The sequence below is a fragment of the Diadema antillarum genome, unplaced genomic scaffold (assembly GCF_040938485.1).
Source record: "Diadema antillarum isolate AM-2024a unplaced genomic scaffold, OU_Dant_1.0 scf00000155, whole genome shotgun sequence".
NCBI lineage: Eukaryota > Metazoa > Echinodermata > Echinoidea > Diadematoida > Diadematidae > Diadema > Diadema antillarum.
Window position 1 is genome coordinate 460,119 of NW_027271044.1, and position 20,005 is coordinate 480,123.

At 38.8% G+C, this 20,005-nt stretch overlaps 1 pseudogene; it reads right to left on the minus strand.

Annotated features, from left to right (window-relative positions):
* LOC139722022 (uncharacterized) overlaps window positions 1–20,005 on the minus strand; it is a 56,508-nt pseudogene that overhangs the window by 17,828 nt on the left and 18,675 nt on the right.

Consider the following 20,005-nt stretch of genomic DNA (forward strand, 5'->3'; position numbering starts at 1 on the left):
GCTGAAACCTATGCAGGGAGGCAGCGGCAGTGGCGGGGACAGCAGCGGTGATGGCGGCGGCACATACTTCATCGTCTGCACCCCGTAATGCGAACATAATGAGACATTACCTGCCCTCCTGGCGATGGTCGTGACTGGCACAATCAGAATGCTGCGACAACGAACCAATCCGTATATACACGGGGCAAAGCCACGGCATCAAAGGCTAATTATGTACCTCAGCTCTTATCCATAACTTAAAGGACAAGTCCACCTTCATAAACATGTGGATAGAGAGTCTGCAGCAATATCAGTAGAACACATCAGTGAAATTTTGGGGGAAATCACACAATCCATTCAAAAGTTATGAATTTTGAAGCTTCTGCTCAGTCAATGCTGGATGAAAACATATTTTAACTTTTCTTGCATAATAATAGAGCACTTGACTTGCCTCTTTCAGACCCTTAACATATGTCAGTAGCGAGTCAAGGGAATGTGTACTTTAACAAAAAAGACAATTTGTGGAATTCTCTTTATATTTTCCTCATATCGTTCTACTCATGTGACATCATACACTGTAGTAGTCTTCTCATCCAGCAGTGACTGCGCAGATACTTGAAGAATTCATAACTTTTGAACAGATTGTCTGATTTTCCTCAAAATTTCACTGATGTGTTCCACTAACGTTGCTGCATTCTCTCAATCCTTATGTTTATGAAGGTGGACTTGTCCTTTAATGTGAGGAGACAGCTGTTCCATGTCTCAGCACTCTGACACTTCGTAGGACAACTCTTTGCTTTCCAATAGCTCACTTCAACACTCAGCATGCAAGACACACATCTAAGGACAAAACTGCACTCATAGACACTTATCACATTCTTTTAACAGCATGCCATCACGTGGGGCAAAAAGAACAAACTAACTATTTTCATGTCGAACATACCAGTACATAATTAGAGTTCTTGGCTGGACGTGCAATACGTTCTCTTCTGGGATAGGCTTCAGCTTTTGCTTCTCACACTAGCAAACAATTTGTGCCAAAACTTTACAAATACAAACCATGATGCTCAGAACATTATATGAAAAATATTCATATTTTTGTACAGACACACAAAAAAGTGAGAAAAGAAACAGAAGATTAACAAGGCAATCGCCAAATTGTGTCTCGCCCATTCGCGTACAAGGAATTATTATCTTTTATAACTCCCAGAAGTTAATTGACCTGCTAATGACCTTTGACCTTGTGGTGACCTTCAACACCCTAAGGGACATTTACCATCCAAGTTTGGTCACAAACGGACAAAGGGATCAAAAGTAATGAGCCATAATCGAAACGCGCCATAAAAACTTAACATTGGGCCTTTAAAATTTGTTGACCCCTTTCTGTGACCTTTGACCTTGTGATGACCTTTAACTCCCCAAGGGACATCTACCGTCCAAGTTTGGTCACAAGCGGACATAGGGATCAAAAGTTATGAGCCACAATCAAAACGCACCATAAAAACATAACATTGGGCCCTAAAAGTTTGTTGACCCCTGTCTGTGACCTTTGACCTTGTGACGACCTTCACCTCCCCAAGGGACATCTTCCATCCAAGTTTGGTCACAAACGGACAAAGGGATCAAAAGTTTTGAGCCATAAACGAAATGCGCCCTAAAAACTTAACATTGGGCCCTAAAAGTTCGTTGACCCCTGTCTGTAACCGTTGACCTTGTGGTTACCTTCAATTTCCCAAGAGACATCTACCATCACCCAAGTTTGATTGCCATTGTAGCAACATGTGCTGAGTTACGTGTGATAAGAGAGTCTTGCAAGTAAACTTTAATGTATGACATCAAATGACCTTTGACCTTATCATGTGACCTCTTACGGCACTATAACATGAAGGTACCCCCAGTGCATCCATCATCCAAGTTTGATTGCCATTGTAGCAACATGTGTCGAGTTACATGTGATAAGAGAGTCTTGCAAGTAAACTTTAACGTATGACCTCAAATGACCTTTGACCTTATCCTGTGACCTCCAACGGCACCATAACATGAAGGTACCCCCAGTGCATCTATGACCCAAGTTAGGTTGTAATCCAAGCAACTTATGTGAAGTTATTTGTCAAAAGAGAGTCTTGCAGGTAAACTTTAACATAGAAAAGAGAGTCTTGCACATACTCTTTAATATATGACCTCAAATGACCTTTGACATCATCACATGACCTCTGACAACACCATAACATGAAGGTACCCCTAGTGCTTCTATCACCCAAGTGTGGCTGCCATTGCTGTAACAGTTGCCAAGTTATGCATCATAAGAGAGTCTTGCAGGTAAACTTTAACATTTGTGACGGACGACAGACGGACGACGGACGGACGCCATTTGGATCCCTTAGTCTCGCCTTCACCTCCGGTGGGCGAGACAAAAATTACTCGCCTGTATAGCATGTTAACTTCAGGTGTCTACTCAGATCAGGAACAGTACATTATCAAAAGATTATTATAATATCTATGCAGAGGTTTGAATCTTTTCATGGGCAATCCAGACACGACTTTAAAAGAAATTTAGAAAAAAAAAGTTTATGATCGAGATCTTAAAACACTGATTATTGATCATACCCAGAGTGTTCCTCGCATACACAGGAAACATGGCATCCAAAGATTACTTTGCTGGGATGAAGAAAACTTGCCAACAACCAACCTTCCCCCCCCCCCCCCGAAAAAAATCAACAACAAACAAATATTATTTGGAGCTAGACAGCCTGCTTTAAGCAGGTCTGCCAACATTCCCACATCCAAATCAGGGAGATTCCGTACCACAATCAGGGAGATATCTGTGTGTTACATGCATTTCAATGGGCGAAAATAATTCCCAAATCAGGGAGATTTTGATATTCTCTTATTAACACGTGCACAGATTTTGAGACATTTTCAGGGAGACTCCTACAGAATCAGGGAGACTTGGCAGCTCCGCTTTAAGTTCCGTTGATGCCATCAACGATGGCAGCCAGGTTATCTCGGCACTAACTACAACAATGCCACACACCCATCCTCCAGCTCACCTCCAAGGGAGAATTAGATACCATTCTTGGCACTGGAAGGGTTAAGGGGACCCCGGGTCTTGAGTTTCCCCCTCGACACTTCACAGGCATTCCATTGTGACAATCATCGTCTCACCTTTCCACCCTAGCCAATGCAGACTATTTTGGTAAAGGCATATCTACGAGCTTCTGATGGCACTTTCCACTGCTGCTACTATTATGCTTTCGCTGAAATCTGAAGAGCCAACATTATACTATGGAGACATCACCGCTTGTGGATCAGGATGTATGCCAAAGCATCTATGCCTCACACAAATCCATCGAAACATACTTGATTAGTTAGGGAGCATCAGGATAGTTTCTGTCAGGCTTTGGCTTAAATATCCTCATCTTCACAGAAGGAAATGGACATGCTACTCTCTATTTCCTTCTGTTGCTATTAGTTGTGTTGACAGCGAACACTAGAATATCGAGGCAAACTGACTAAATGGTTGTATTTCTGCATATTCTTTTTCTGCGTAAAATCTTTCAAGATAAACATAAACTAATGACATAGGTCCTTTTTTTTTTAGTTGGAAGTATGCTCAAAATGATTTGAGGCAAACTGACTAAATGCACAAATTTCTGCATACCGGTATTCTTTCTCTGCATATAAGCTTTCAAGACAGACATAAACTACTGACAAATGTCCTTTATTTTTTGGTTGGAACATTCAAAATTGTCTTCTAGTGGCCTGAAGAATGTTTTGTTTCATTTTCCATCTGACAAGATGGTTGGATAGCATATATTCGACTACACTAGCTGGTCTTCCATGGGGTCCAGTATGATGTGAGGCGAGACCACTTAATCGGGGTCACGCACCCTGCTCTTTGCGATGAATGAATGGAGTAGGATCCTGTATAAGTCTGCAGAGTTGCATATCTCTCACACATGAGACCTCCATTTCACAACAGCTGCTTGAGATGACAAGCTAACATTAACTACTATGTATGCAATGCATCAATCATGGTTTCCTTTACTTCTTTTTTTTTCTCTTTCATTTCCTTGTTTCAAGACTGGTATGGATAAAGTTGAAGTACATTGAGAATTGCCTCTAGAAACGCACCATTTTTCTACACATCCAATATTTGACTTGGTGCCAATGTTATCAGTTACAATTCATTGATATTATGCTCATCATCAACAGTAGCTCCTTGTGTTAAAAAACAAAACAAAATAAAACAACACCAAACAAACAGAGCAGGGTAACTCAATAGTGAAAAAAAAAGGGAAAGAAGCATGACGCCAATTAATTAGTGTAATGGGGTCAAATGGGACATGATTAATGCACCGAGAGTGATGGCTCTGTCTCTGTGGCAAAGCTGAGTTACGTGTCAACATCGTCAGGTTGGCTGGAAATGTACAGAATTACTTTCTCAATTCTGGTGACAAGGCCCTGTTGCATAAAAAGATGCAATCAAGCATAAGTCAGAAAATCAAATATAGCTCAGGTGTCGGCCGATCAAAAGCAAGTATTCAGAGACTTACGTTTCATCTTCTAACTTATGTTTGATCTCAACTTTTATGCAACAGAGCTCTGGTTAAAAGTTTGTTTGTTTTTTTCTATTGCCACACCAGATATCCCTCTCCATATCAAGTTTGGCAGAAGAGAAATAATAACAGCGACAATGAAAAAATTGTATGCTTTAGAAGGCAGTAATGGTCACATTATAAACATTGTGTGTGTGTGTGTGTGTGTTTGGTATGTTTGTTCGTTTGGTGGTTGTTTTGTTTACCAGGACCAGGTACATAACAGCATAAACCAATCTTTCCACATAGACAATATTGAACCACGTTTCACACTTGTCAGGTTTTTCTTCTAAGTCTGCAAGCAAACTCGTTGAATGATATACAAATGATGCTCAATACTCGAGAGTGCACCGCACATTCACTAACGCCACGAAATAATCCTGTGCATCATTTGTTTTATAAAATGGGTCGAAAACTAACAGCATTTTTCACGTACCTTTGTGGGTCAATACCAGTCAGCTACATCAGTACATGTAGCACTCGTTCAAAAGTCAAGATGTCCGAAGATGTTCGTCCCAAACATTTACACGCGTCGCACTCGGAAATCCCGCACATATAAGTACTGTACGTATAAGAGTATACGTACGCCACATGTTATGCACAAGAAAGGCTGGCTGGCAGCCCGAACTAGAAGTTGTTTACAGGATTGACAGCGCTTATAGTAGCGCGTGATGCACTTGTAACAAATGATTGATTGCGCACTGCTAGTGTAAACATTGTGACGTCAGGCCGTGCATGATCGTAAAAAATAATGCACGCACACGTGACTCATTTCAGCGCCTCCAATTGGCTACATTCTTGAACCCATTTTATAAATCATGTTCCTACCAAGTGCATTTCTTATTCTAGAAATTGCATTTGTGCAATTGTGGTTTGGAGGCATTTGCCTACCTAATTTTGCTCAATTTGGGGCACAAATTTGTAACCTGAACCATCCAACATGTACAACGATGCAAGGGATGAAGCTTGACTAGACCTTGTATAGGCATTACCTCAGAAGTATAAATGCATAGAGAGCTGTGTGAATGATTGACAGGTTAGGAATTCAATTCAAATTCAAATTTCATTTCATTTTTTCGAAAAGAACATAGACATTTCACTTCCTTTGGTATTAAACAGAGAATAAGGTAAATAAGCATAACAAAGTAAACTGAGAAGAATGTAATTGTGGAACCTTGTAGTAATAACACGTCATGAAAACTGCAGGTTGACAAAGATGAAATAACAATATGCAAACTTTGAAAAATGGAGGGACCCACTAAAAAGGCAAAGCTTGTAGAATGTAGGCCCCTTGCAGGGAGATGTACTGGTATAGGGCTCACACCTGTAAATAAAATGGACTGTCCCAGACCCCTTCACAAATTCGTACCAAAGATACCAAAATAAATGAAGAAAAAAATTGATTAAAGTCAATGATGTAGTTTGGCAAAAAACCGAATAGCTGTAGATATTGAGTATGAATTCCTCTACAAACTGCATTTTGGTTGGAAGATGAAAGCTCTTCTAATGGAATTTGAGGGGACTATATTTCATTGGGTACGTGTACGGAAAATACATGTAGGTGATTTTTTGAGTGACAAGAACTCGTACTCTGGCTTTGCGGACGCTTGGACAGAATTTGAGCAGAAGAACCCACCCTGGAAATTTGATGTCTGAAAGGATATATCTCACTTATCCAGGTTAGTGAAGATGAAACACCTCATTTCTCCTAGCTATTTTACATAGTTTTTTTGAAATTTGAATTTTAACACACTTCTCTATGGGGAATTGTTTACCCATGTGAGCCCGGTAATGCAGCCGACGTATGGAATGCCAAATGCAGTCAGTAGTCAGTGAGGAGATTCCTTTCAGTGTCCAAGCATCCCAAAACTCAAAACATGGTTAGAAACACGTTTCAGAATTGCGGATCATGAAACACAAGTTCTTCCGCAAGTGTGAAAGCGCTCAAAGTGACGGTTGAATTCCAAGTGATGGGAATACCTATTTTTGGATCTGCAGGAAGGTCTTACCGGAAACCTGTCGAGCATTCCACTTGTCGGCACACATGTCAATGGAACACTTCACACCTTCGCTGGAAACTCCGCCTATGGCGGATATAAACAGTGCAACAGGTGGGCGTGGCTGAAAATTCCTCACCAGCTGCTCACAAAGACAGACCCTCAAATCCATTCCACATGTGTAATTGCCGCAACCAGACATGGAGCTACAGATCAGCTGTTTCTTCTCTTTTGTGTTTTCATTACTATTATTACTATTTTTTTTTTTGTGGGTGCCATAAGCTCTGCAATTATGTTTTTTTTTTTGTTGTTGTCTGATTGGTTTATTTACTGCATCACTGAAATCTGAGAAGCACAGTCATTCCACAACGCAATCTTGTCTGAAAATTCATCTTGATTTTTAATAAGAAAGCCAAATGGGTGAAAATGACTCGAAAAATAGGTGCTGCAATATTGACAATTTTTTCGCTATGAAATCTACTTTTGGGGCTTGTTTTACCAATGGTATGGAATATCCATATGGCACATTTCTGCGGGCAACTGATGTACAGTACATTGTACTAGAGTATCTTTATGATTTGTAGACTTTCATCTGAAAACTCAACCTTCGCATAAATTTTCCCCATTTACAACACTACACCTTCACAAAGAATATGAAGTGACGATTTCACAAAGCCATAACTGTTTTGAAAAGTAATTGCCCTTGCTGAACAGCATAGATGGCTCACAAAGCACATGAATGTAACACATTAATAGTGTTGACTTGCTTCATTGATTTCATTGGTTACATTTTCATTCAATTCCAATATACATACATGTACATCTCAATTTGCTTGACAGATTGTGCTACAATTAAAGAATGTAACATTTCTAGGTGTAATAGGTAAATATGTGCATGTTTAGTCAATATATGCAAATAATATATATACATATGCACACATATAATACATAGACACATATCACGGTATATAAAGAGAGAACGTGAGAGAGAGAGAGAGAGAGAGAGAGAGAGAGAGAGAGTAATGAATGTGTATAATTATGCATGTGTGTGTCTCTGTGTTTTAATCATTTTAAGCACACTGGAAACATATTTCCTATGAGACCTACCAGCAAAAGTTTCAATATTCACATATATCTCTTCCTGAAAATAATACTGGTAGGTACGAAAATAGAAAGTATCAGTTTCTTCCTCACTTCTTTCACTTATCTCATATCATGTCTTCATCTCAGTAACAAGAAGAAAGATAAATCTTAACATAAAGTAATTGATTACTTCTACTGAGACATCAATACCTTTTTCTATCCTCCATGGATATAAAAAGGAACAGTCAAGTCAAATACAAAGAAGAACAGCCTACTTGATGAGTTTGTTAACCAGCACATCCTTAAAAAGTAATTGATTCTCGAATCATATTCCTAGTCTGATGAGATTTATACATCTGGAGATAACAGAGATGTGTATGTGTGTGTGTGTGTGTGTGTGCATGAATGGGAGACAGACAGACAGACAGAAGAAAGAGAAAGAGGGGGGATATTTATAAACACTGGAATAAGACCAAAAACAGACATACACTAGAAAAGTACTCAGGGAGCGCAGACCTCCACCAAGCAGCTCATTTCCACTCATACTCTTGTACACGCATGCTGAAAATTTAAATACCTATTTCCCAATGGTACAGAAGCCTGTCTGTTGCATCTACCTGTGTACCTCATTAGCAGCTTACTACAATGCTGCATCTCGAACGCGCACTCAGTGCACATATGCACACTTCAAATACGTGCAACGTGAACTCCCTCGTCTGTAGGCCCTATTTGTCAATGATAATCCCTCAAAAAATATTTTTTTTAAAGTATCTGGGATCCAGAGGATTATCCATTTATCTATTCATTGTGTCATTATCAACTTTTCTTGTAAGTTTCATCCAAATCCATTCACAACTTATCAAGATATGACAGACAGAGAAACAAACAAACAAACAAACACAAAAACATAATCTCCCTGGTGGAGGATATGAATAGATTACGATAACTTGGGTGTCTATCCTCAAATCATGTTCGGTGATTTATAGAATAATCTGAACTGAACTTCACTATGACCAAAACTGCCATTTTTTGGTTTTTTGTCGGTAAAACTTCTCACCCTGCAAGAATCATCAAAGCTGTCAATAAAACTCTAAATCTCTGGACAGGATGGAAATGATTTATCTTTATATTCCATTTCAAAAAAGGAAATTATACACTAGTAAAAATCTGTGAGCAGGTTAATGTGAGACTGGTGATACAATGACATCACATTGTTTAGTTTGCATATATGACTGCCAACAATATCACTGTTTTGTGAGAATATTTGAAACTTTGATATCAATTATTATACGCATATCTTATTTTCATATCTTATTTCAGTGACACCTCTACTCTTCTGTTTATTTGAGTGTACTGGATTCATTAGAGTGAATTCTTACTCCGGACCTTCACTTCTCCTGGGTTTGAATTCATCATCTTCAAATGGTACGGGAGATCACCTCGATACCACGAATGAGAAAGTTTACTGAAGTAAACTGAACCTTTGTTTGTCTGGGCACACTGAAGTTTTTTTTTCTTTCCTTCTTTTGAGAACAAGACAAAGTTTCTCCCACTGCAAAGGGGCTGAGTTCAATGGGTGGGTGTGGGTGAAAGGGGGCTTTGTCATCTATGTGTATAGCAGCATCCTTGACTTTCCACTAGCACCACTGTGTTGAAAGGTTTGAGCACTTGACTTTTAAAAAAGGGCCCGTAAAAGGTCACGAGTTGAAATCTAAACAGATCAAATAGTGATCGGTCTGAAGGCTTACCATTAGGAATGCTTCACTGCTTCTCTTCCGTAAGTGCCTTTACATCCCGTCCTCCCCCCCCCCCCCGATAAATGTTGTTTTTACTGTGCATTTTGATTTATATCTTTTCTCCGTGCAGACTGTTACTTCTATATACAAGTACCTCTGCAATGAGAGAAGGTAAAAGGGAAATGTCATATGTACAAAAGACAACAGAAATCCTGTTTACTAAATCAGTCAGTCCGCAGCGCGAGCGAAAACGCACGTATTTATTCAAGTCGTATGCACGGCTGAGCGGTGCTTGCATACGTAATGAGCAGATACATGGTCATGAATAAATCCGTGTAGAACGAGTATTTCTCGTCAATTTTCGACACTTTTAGTATCGACTGAAAGAGAAAACATAAGCAAATATGCTCATGATCAAAATAAACGGAAAAGAAGAATATAGAATATCAAAATCCCTCTCGAAGTTCGGTATTGTATTCAAAAATATTCCTTCACGTTTGACGCCAAAAAACTAACCTGAAATCTTTCATGCCCCTCTAAAATATGGTGAAGACTATGTCCGCTAAAGTATATAGTATCACAATAAGGGCACGTTTTCCCATCTTCATTTCAATACGGGTCAGGAACTAGCAAAATTCGGAGACATGTCTAGCGTCGAGTTTAAAAAGATTATCCTCGCATTCGCACCGGGATTCCGGGTCTGTGATTGGTCGAAATCTGTCGCAAGACGCGGCGTGTCGCATTGCGTAGTATCCATTGGCTGCTGACTCAATGCTGTGAGTTTTAAATGTTAGGTTCCAGATCGTGATCGAATTTTCACTCTCTATACAAAACTTGAACTTTACACAGGAACCAATGATGTGTATGTGAGTGTGCACTTACAATGACCCTGAACAATGGACCTGGCTGCCACCTGTCCTGAGCTCTGCTGCAAGGCACATGAATGCTTAATCAATTATTCATGTGGATTGCCCCGAGCACTGCTAGTCTGAATTCTTGACACAGGGTGAAATGCATGCACATGAAAGAAGTAAGCACATGTTTCCATGTGCTTGCACACACCACATTTCAGAATGAACAAAGACTAGCTGCGATAGTGGAATTCCTCATGAAACATTCTAATCCTGGCCATTGTCCACGACCATTGTCTGGGTATCAACAACACACTCCACGCGCGTTCATTCACTACCCCACTTCCAGTAAGACCAGGCGTCCACTAGGGCGCGGACAAGACGCGGACAAGCTCCGGAATGCAAATTTGGTATTCCGCACTCCTTCGGGAACCTGTCCGCACGTTCCTGAACGTGTCCGCTCACTGTCCTAAACATGTCCGGGCGTTTCCGCACCTTCGGGAGAGAGAAAAATTTCCGCGTCCAAATTTTGATCGAGACCAAAATTTGGACGCGGAAATGAACTTCCTGACACCTTCGGCGACTTGTCCTGACGATGTCCTGAGGATGTCCCGCTTGTCCGGAACCCTTCCGCTCCTTCCGCACACGCTCCGGAAAGAATCCCGCGGTGTGGGGAAGCTTCCCGAATGAAAGCGGAAGACACCAGGAATGTTTTAGGACAGCGCGGAGCCGATGCGGATCTATATATGCAAGTGTCCGGAACCGATGCGGAAATTTTGTGATCCAGACTCGAAAATGTCGACACTTTCCGCGAGCGTCATGCCAATGAAACGTAAAATGAGTAAGAAGGGAGGCGAGGCCCCCATGCAAATATCCCCATCACAGGCACACCTTTCGTCTAGTGATGAAGAACAGTTAAATCTAAGGAATTTCCGGTCCCAGAAGGCAAAGAATAAGGTAGTAGAGACTGTGCCAAAAGCAACCAGAAAGAAGTGAAATCAGCCCCCTAACTTCCTAGTAAGTTTGTTTTGATTTGATCTTTTCAGACATTATTTTTCATCTGGGTGACTTTCCTGGTTCCTATTACTTACTATAGTACATTTTCCTTTATGTTGTTTTCGTATCTTATTTGCAAACAAACTAGGTTGTCCCATGTGACAGCCCAGCTGAAAAATCACAAAAGTAGGTGGAAGTACACTCAGAAAAAAAGCATAGAATTTTTGGCCAAATGTTAATGTATTATATACGTCGATGTAGGGCAATTTGTCAATCAGTTGCAATGAAAACATCTCGACGGAAGAAAATCATGAATTTGAATGAACAAGTTGTTATTCATACGTAAATGCTTTCTAATGATACAACATATTAGAACAAAAGACAAATTCATCACACTGAAAAGCATGAATTCAGTTGCAAAGATATACCTGTGGTCTCATTACAATGTAATATCTTTGAAGCCCAAAATAACAATGAAAGATAAAGATGATTGAGGAAAATGAAGAATTTTCTGTCACTTCAAAATTCAAGTGAAATGAGAGAAAAAGCAATAAATCATGAACTCGAAAAAGTGTTAAATTTCTGTCTTATTTTTTTTTGCTGAGTGTATATATTTAAGTACACATTAAGCATCACAAATCATTTCAGAAATATTCTTTACCTGAATGATTTTCGTAGTTGTTATTATCTAATATTTTTTCTTCTCTTTTTGTTTTAGTTGCAAATAAACTCGATTGTCCAATTTGACAGCCCAGCTGAACCCCCCCCCCCCCACAAAAAAAAGTAAATTAAAGTAGGTTAAAAATATTTCCCTATTTTTACACTTCATTGACAATAGGCAAGTAAGCTCTAAGCATGAAAAAAAAATTCTCGGACTTGAAAATGTTCAAAAGTGATCAAAATAAGAGAGGGTTAGAGATGCACAAGGGTAAATATCAGAGAAAGAAAAAAAAATGTAATTATTAGGATCATTTTGGCATGCTCTACAGAAGTATCAGACAAAACATGTGTATACTTCACGATGGATAAAGCACATGTCTTAAAAAAAGGGAATAAAGAATATATATATATATATATATAATAAGTAACAAAACTGCAACAAAGTTCATGCTGTATTCACCAACGGTTTATTTCTTGTGAAGAAATAAACCGTTGGTGAATACAGCATGAACTTTACAAAGTTCATGCTGTATTCACCAACGGTTTATTTCTTGTGAAGAAATAAATCGTTGGTGAATACAGCATGGACTTTGTTGCAGTTTTGTTACTTATCTTTTTATCTTGCCCACACGTGGACTACCTTATCAGCATGATTATATATACATATATATATATATATATATATATATATATATGTATATACATTTACATCTTTATGTATATATATATATATATATGGTTCAAAAAGTTTGCGAATATCATCCAGGTGACTATAGGCAGAGAAAAAATTGTTCTCCCAGATGAGACAAATAAAAGAAAAAAATGAGTCGTCAGCCGACATGCAGACAATCCTATTCTTCGACTTTTGGTGGTCACATTTATCAAATGATATTGACCAATCATATTAATATAATATCAGCCGCTACTGCGGAAGCACAACAAGGAGCATCAACGACGGCTAGCAGTCAAATGAGGAAAAGTCAAAGTCAGCGCCAAATTTATACCTTTCCATTTTCCTGGTATTGTCCGCAGTTTGTCCGCATGCCTAACTTGTGTTGTCCGGAAGGCATCCTGATTGTCCGCGTTCATTCCTGGTGTAATCCTAGATGTTTCCGCGCTGCCCGGCTACGATTAGCATATTCCGAGGTATTTCGCGCTCTTCCGGAGAGATTCCTAGGAATGTCCGCAGTCAGTCCGCGGACAGTCCGCGGACAGTCCGCGGACAGTCCTAGGAATGTCCCAGGACAAGCCGATTCACAAAGTTATTCCGCGTCTGTCGCGGACAGGATGCCGAAATAACAAAATTTGCTTCCGCAACCCTTCCGGGGCTTGTCCGCACCCAAGTGGACGTCCGCCCTAAGAAAACATAATTTGCCTTGTTTTCAACAGGAAAATTCACAACCTTAAAAATGGTGCCCCTCTTCGTTTTTTAATTGATCATACTCGCTCAAGTTTCACGATTGTGAAATCGAAGAAATTACGGAGATCTATTTTCAATACCAGTCAGGAACTAGCAAAACATCAAACTATGATCTAAAAGCTTCTTGAACATTGGCAAAATAATCGTTTACTTTGATGCTAAAATGGACTACTATATTGACATCAAAAATAGGGAAATTAGGTATCAAATTAATGAGCATAATCAGCTCTATAACTTAACTAACCATCCTGGGTCAAACAATGCACTGCGAAAGCTATGAAAGCTGTTGTTGCGACCTCTGCAAAAACTCTCGCAAAGTATCGCGAAATCTCGTCAGTCTCAAGGGCACAAACTGCGTAAACGTGATTCTGAATAAAATTGTCGTTCGTGCCTCATTATCGCACACGCTGCGGACTGACTGAAATACATCTAAGGGGAGATAAAAAAAGGAGTGCAACTTTAAACTTTAAAGGGGGAATCTATGAATGACGATAAACCCCTTATCAGGCAAAGCTTTATCCCCTGGCAAATACCGTCGTCTACATACATGCAGTGAGATAAGATACACAGAGCAGCCAACCAAGGGTGCGTTTATGCTTCCATTTTGGGGGCCAAAATCAGGCTTTTGAAACGTGATTAGTGCAAAACGCCGTTGCGTTCATGCCCATTTCCATAGAAACGCTGATTCAAAACGCCGATCCAAAACACACAAAAAGGTGCGTTTACGATCAGCGTTTCTGACTAATCACGTTTGACGGGGAAGCATAAACGCAACAGCGTTTCTATACGCGTTTAGAGTGACGTCATCTAAATGCCTTTCTGGTTCACGTGAAAAAGCGCGCGCCCGGCCAGCCAGCTACCCTGGCCTGTGCAATTTTCCCATGTACTGTGCATACGCATGTCTTTCCCAGCTGCTCTCCCAGGCCAGGCCATTAATCGCAGTGCGCGCCCCAATTTGACCTGCCTCTGCTGAGGTCAGCGAAGCAATCGCAAACGCTCTTTCCAAGGCTCGAAGGAAGTGAGCATAAACAGTGCTCCCGTGAATGGTGTTTTGAATCAGCGTTTTAAATCAGCATTTCAAAACGCTGATTCTGCCTTCGCAAATTGAGCATAAACACACCCCAAGAGAGTGAAGAAGTTCCTGGACCGGAAAAAATAACTATGCCCCCCCCCCCCCCCTTCGGAAAAAAAAAAATAGCTTTAGGGCTCTGTAACTTTTGCTCAGTATCACGGGCAAGTACAGCTATAAAAAAAAAGAAAAGAATATTGAACAATAAATATGAATGACACACCACAATAAATACCTGACCTGCCATCTAATGCTGTACAGCCACTGACCAGAGTGACCACTGACCACATCCTTCATGCTATTGCATCACAAATCAGCAAGTTCTACAAATGACCTTTCCAAGTCACAGCTTCAGCATGGAAGTCTTTATCTGAGCACAGAAAAATGGCCACTTTAAAAGTAGCATGACTAAATGGAAAGACTTCACTGTAACTCCCACTTCTTTTTTTTCCCTCAACACCTCAATACAAGTTCACTTGGACCTAAGATGCATACTGAAAGAAATTGTGAAAAGCACCCAGTTGTACAAGGGTATGAAAAGAACCTGTTATGCATGCACATTGGTCTGAGCATATGGCCTTGATAAATTGATTCAGTAGTAGATTGATTCAGTAGTAAATTAGACTGTGGGAACAGTTTGAGTTTTGATTTTCAACCAGCATCATGTTGGGTCATTATCGAAATTTGAAGTTACACTTTTCTTGCAGCCCACATTGCCTGGTGTAGACAATAAAACAAAACAAAGAAAACAAGGAAAAAAAAAGAAGCAAAAAAAAAAGAAAAGAAAGAAAGAAAAGATAAACCAAGATGCGACACTTCTCAAGGATACAAGTATATACACTCACACATGAACAATGACACACATTTTCACATACATTTCAAAATACACTTTAATATGACTGTACAACATACATACTAATACACACCTACACACAAAAAAAGCAATATTATGCACACATACAGGCACATGCTCATTTACACTAACAAAATCACACCCAGGAGGACAACCGTTAAAAGCCTACATAATTACATGTCCTTGGATACAAGAGGAATTACTGTATAAAATCATCCCATCCATTCTGCAATGCAGAAAAATCTAGTGATTTACGACTTGCTTAGACAATTTTCTGAATATATAAGTTTGCAATCAAGAACCACATTGATGGAATGATTGATAATGAATTGTACCATCCCCATCTGAGATGTAAAGTTCTGCGATTTCCCTCCTTGGAGACAATAAAGTTTGCATTTGTGTAACATGAGGCAACATTTTGGTGCATTGTTCCTTTGGCAAATATCAGCTGTCTTGTAAAGTGCACAAAACAGAAAACCACAGAATGATATATGACGCATACTGTATCCCACCACTAAACAACTGCTTGCCTTTCTGAGAGCGACTCTGTTGGAAGTCACACTACAGTAATCCAATGAATCAAGATGGTGTATAGAGCGAGAAACAAGAAAAAGCAAACCTCTACTGCACTGTCCCGAGGTTCCTCAGATATACAACAAAATAGTCCGCGAGCAGCAACCGTCCCTCCTCCATTCAAACTCATGCAAATACATACCATACACACAACCACATAGCAACCCGTACTGCATTGTCACCAGAACATGAAGTATCCTGTTGAAACCCCTTCACTCCCATCCCACACTGACCACACCTGTGTACAAAGCCAATGGCAGAGGGGATTTAAACCCTATCAAGTCCCTGAAACCATTTACTAGTTTATGGCTGAATCTTTGTATAGGTATCATAATTTGGACAATTCACTATAGGGTCAATCCACGTCAAATCATCCAGTGCTTGTCACCCGACCCCCTCCGATTTTCTTTAAAATCGCACCAAATGTTCCCCAAAGTGTCTGACGGAAAATCCAAAAATATTTTGCCCCAAGGTCAATTGGTTGCTAAGATACAGCCTCACATAGCAACCAATGCGCATTCCAAAATATTAGTTAAAAGAAAATTATGCATTTTTGATCGATTGTGGTAGCATGGATATTTATGCAAAAGTGTTCATTATCTAGAAATTGAGAGAACTTTATAGTCTTTGCAAGAAAAAGTGACTGTGACGCGAAATTGACTTTTCGTTAACGTGCACGAGGTCACCGAAAATGGTGTTAAATGTTAATTTTGAAAATTTTAAAGCATATTTAGAGGCTAATATCTTCCACATTTCATCACCTCAAGTTCTAAGATATTATGCTGTTGAAGGCTTTGACTTGCTCAGTAATTTTGAAAAAAATCAGCGGATTAGTGCTCACCGTTTTTACGGAGAGCGCCCTCAAAGTTGACAAAAATGAAAAATGTGTCAAATTCAAGGTCACGGATCACCCTTCGTCCCACCTAGGAATGGCATCAATTTTTGTGTATTGATAGACATTTACCTATATTATCTTGGGTTACCAAAGTAATTTTGCTACCGAAATGTTAAATGGTAAATTTACCCCACTGAAAATGGTCGTAAACGACCAAATTTCCATGTAATATCACATATTGGGTTTAGAGGACATTTCAAATGTCCATGCTTTCAAGATGAAAAGCCGTAGCCCTGTGATATTTGCTGTAGGGGTAGTCTGTAATACATATTTTAGTAATATATACCACAAAACACTTTCATTACATAATCATGACCTTGAAATTTAATCCAAAATTTGATAAAAACAATATGTCGCTCTATTTTCCTCGTTTCACTGCATGTAATATGTGTTTTGAATGACTTTTCACAGAGCAATATTTCAAGAACTATGAAAGCTGACAGCCTACCATATTAAGGTTCTAAACTATTTGTGCTCTTCTTTCAGATTTAGTATCAATTTGATCATGAATATTATACCCTTGACCTTGAAGTGCTTCTAAAAATAGCTGTAAATTTGTTAACTACAAATTACACACACAACAGGTGTTTTATGGCATAACATACTAGTGATTCTTTCACAAACACAAAAGTTTTTATGGTGTAAATGTTATATACTGGAATTAATCTATACACTGTATGTGCTTGCAAGATATGTTACAATTAATTACTTTGTTCTGACAATGACCCTCAATTTCAGTCACAAAAGGGTACAGTAATATTTTGTGATTTCGTGTGCATTTCCTATGGAAAACAGTGCTTTTTGGTAACAGTCATAAAAACTTGACCATTTTCACTATCTATCACTTTGATTGATTAATTCTATTTAAATTATGGTAGAAAAAGTGGACTGTGACAATTTCCAATAAAAAAAAATGCTGTAGAAAATAAAAAACAAAGAAATACATAACAAATTTACCAAAAACAAGAAAATATATAGGAATGGAAATGATTTTTGAATTGTCATAAGTTACAGAACAAATCCCCCCCCCCCCCCAAAAAAAGAAGACTCTCAGTGCTTTAAATTTGCTTTTCACAGGCTAGAATAAGAATCTTGTGTAGGGTACAATGTCCATATATATCATGTACTTACAGTGTAAATACAGGTCTTTATGGGCAGGAATAGACATTTCTCCTGATTTTGAAGGTCATAAATTCAGGGTCATTGTCAGAACAAAGTAATTAATCGGATATATCTTGCAAGAACCTATAGTTATTCCAGTATATAACATTAATTACACCATAAAAACTTTTGTGTTTGTGAAAGAATCACTAGTATGTTATGCCATAAAACACCTGTTTTGTGTGTAATTTGTAGTTAACAAATTTACAGCTATTTTTAGAAGCACTTCAAGGTCAAGGGTATAACATTCATAATCAAATTGACACCAAATCAGAAAGAAGAGCACAAATAGTTTAGAACCATATTATGGCAGGCTGTCAGCTTTCATAATTCTTGAAATATTGCTCTGTGAAAAGTCATTCAAAACACATATTACATGCAGTGCAATGAGGAAAATAGAGCGACTTATTGTTTTTATCAAATTTTGGATTAAATTTCAAGGTCATGATTATGTAATGAAAGTGTTTTGTGGTATATATTACTAAAATATGTATTACAGACTACCCCTACAGCAAATATCACAGGGCTACGGCTTTTCATCTTGAAAGCATGGACATTTGAAATGTCCTCTAAACCCAATATGTGATATTACATGGAAATTTGGCCGTTTACGACCATTTTCAGTGGGGTAAATTTACCATTTAACATTTCGGTAGCAAAATTTCTTTCGTAACCCACGATAATATAGGTAAATGTCTATCAATACACAAAAATTGATGCCATTCCTAGGTGGGACGAAGGGTGATCCGTGACCTTGAATTTGACACATTTTTCATTTTTGTCAACTTTGAGGGCGCTCTCCGTAAAAACGATGAGCACGAATCCGCTGATTTTTTTCAAAATTACTGAGCAAGTCAAAGCCTTCAACAGCATAATATCTTAGAACCTGAGGTGATGAAATGTGGAAGATATTAGCCTCTTAATATGCTTTGAAATTTTCAAAATTAACATTTAACACCATTTTCGGTGACCTCGTGCACGTTAACGAAAAGTCAATTTCGTGTCACAGTCACTTTTTCTTGCAAAGACTATAAAGTTCTCTCAATTTCCAGATAATGAACACTTTTGCATAAATATCCATGCTACCACAATCGATCAAAAATGCATAATTTTCTTTTAACTAATATTTTGGAATGTGCACTGGTTGCTATGTGAGGCTGTATCTTAGCAACCAATTGACCTTGGGGCAAAATATTTTTGGATTTTCCGTCAGACACTTTGGGGAACATTTGGTGCGATTTTAAAGAAAATCGGAGGGGTCGGGTGACAACTTTTCTGAAAATTGGATGATTTGACGTGGATTGACCCTATAAGTACTTCCTAAATAGCTGAATTGATGTTTCTCTTTCATTGTAGCATGATTTTTGGTCATATAACATTGCATTGTTTGTTTTTTCTTTTTTGTTTTTACTGTCCATTGAAGAATTGTTGAAAGCCTCAAAATCGCTAAAATTGATAACTGATCCTTAAAATTGGCAATGCTTGTAAAAAAAGATTACAATTCCCATTCCTTTCCCAGATAAGTAAATCTTAGTGAACTCTTTTTTTCTGATTGTGTGCAGATTGAATGATTTTAACCAGTTCCATCTAGCCTTTCTCCAAAGAAAGATGTGCAGAGAAATTCAGTGTTGCCAATTTAATGATGGCAAGATGCTTAATTTCTACAGCAAAATTTCCCAAAACTTGATGAGTTACTGAATTACACAGAACACTTGCCTGGTCTTGGATGCTGACTGGGGCATGGAATCCTTCTCAGCATCTACGCCTTCTTCCTTCTTCCCAGCTGCATTCTGGCTTCCAACCTTTGACCTTGTATGATGGACAAACAACCAATTCTTTTGTTAAACGGCAACATCTTGATGAGACTAAAAATTATGGTATTGTAAATTCAGAGTAGCATTTACTGATAATATGGTCACAAAGTATTACACAATATTTAGTGAGGAATCTATGTCATAGGTAATGCATGTCAAAACTTCCACGTGCATGTATGATGCCTATTTCACATTCAGTCAACTCTGTGTATTAAAGTCGATGGTGCATATGCCAAATAATTAGCCAAGTGTAATGCATTTTCCCAAGTCCCATCAAGATTGACTTTTCTTGGAGTTGAGTGTACATACAAACATACATG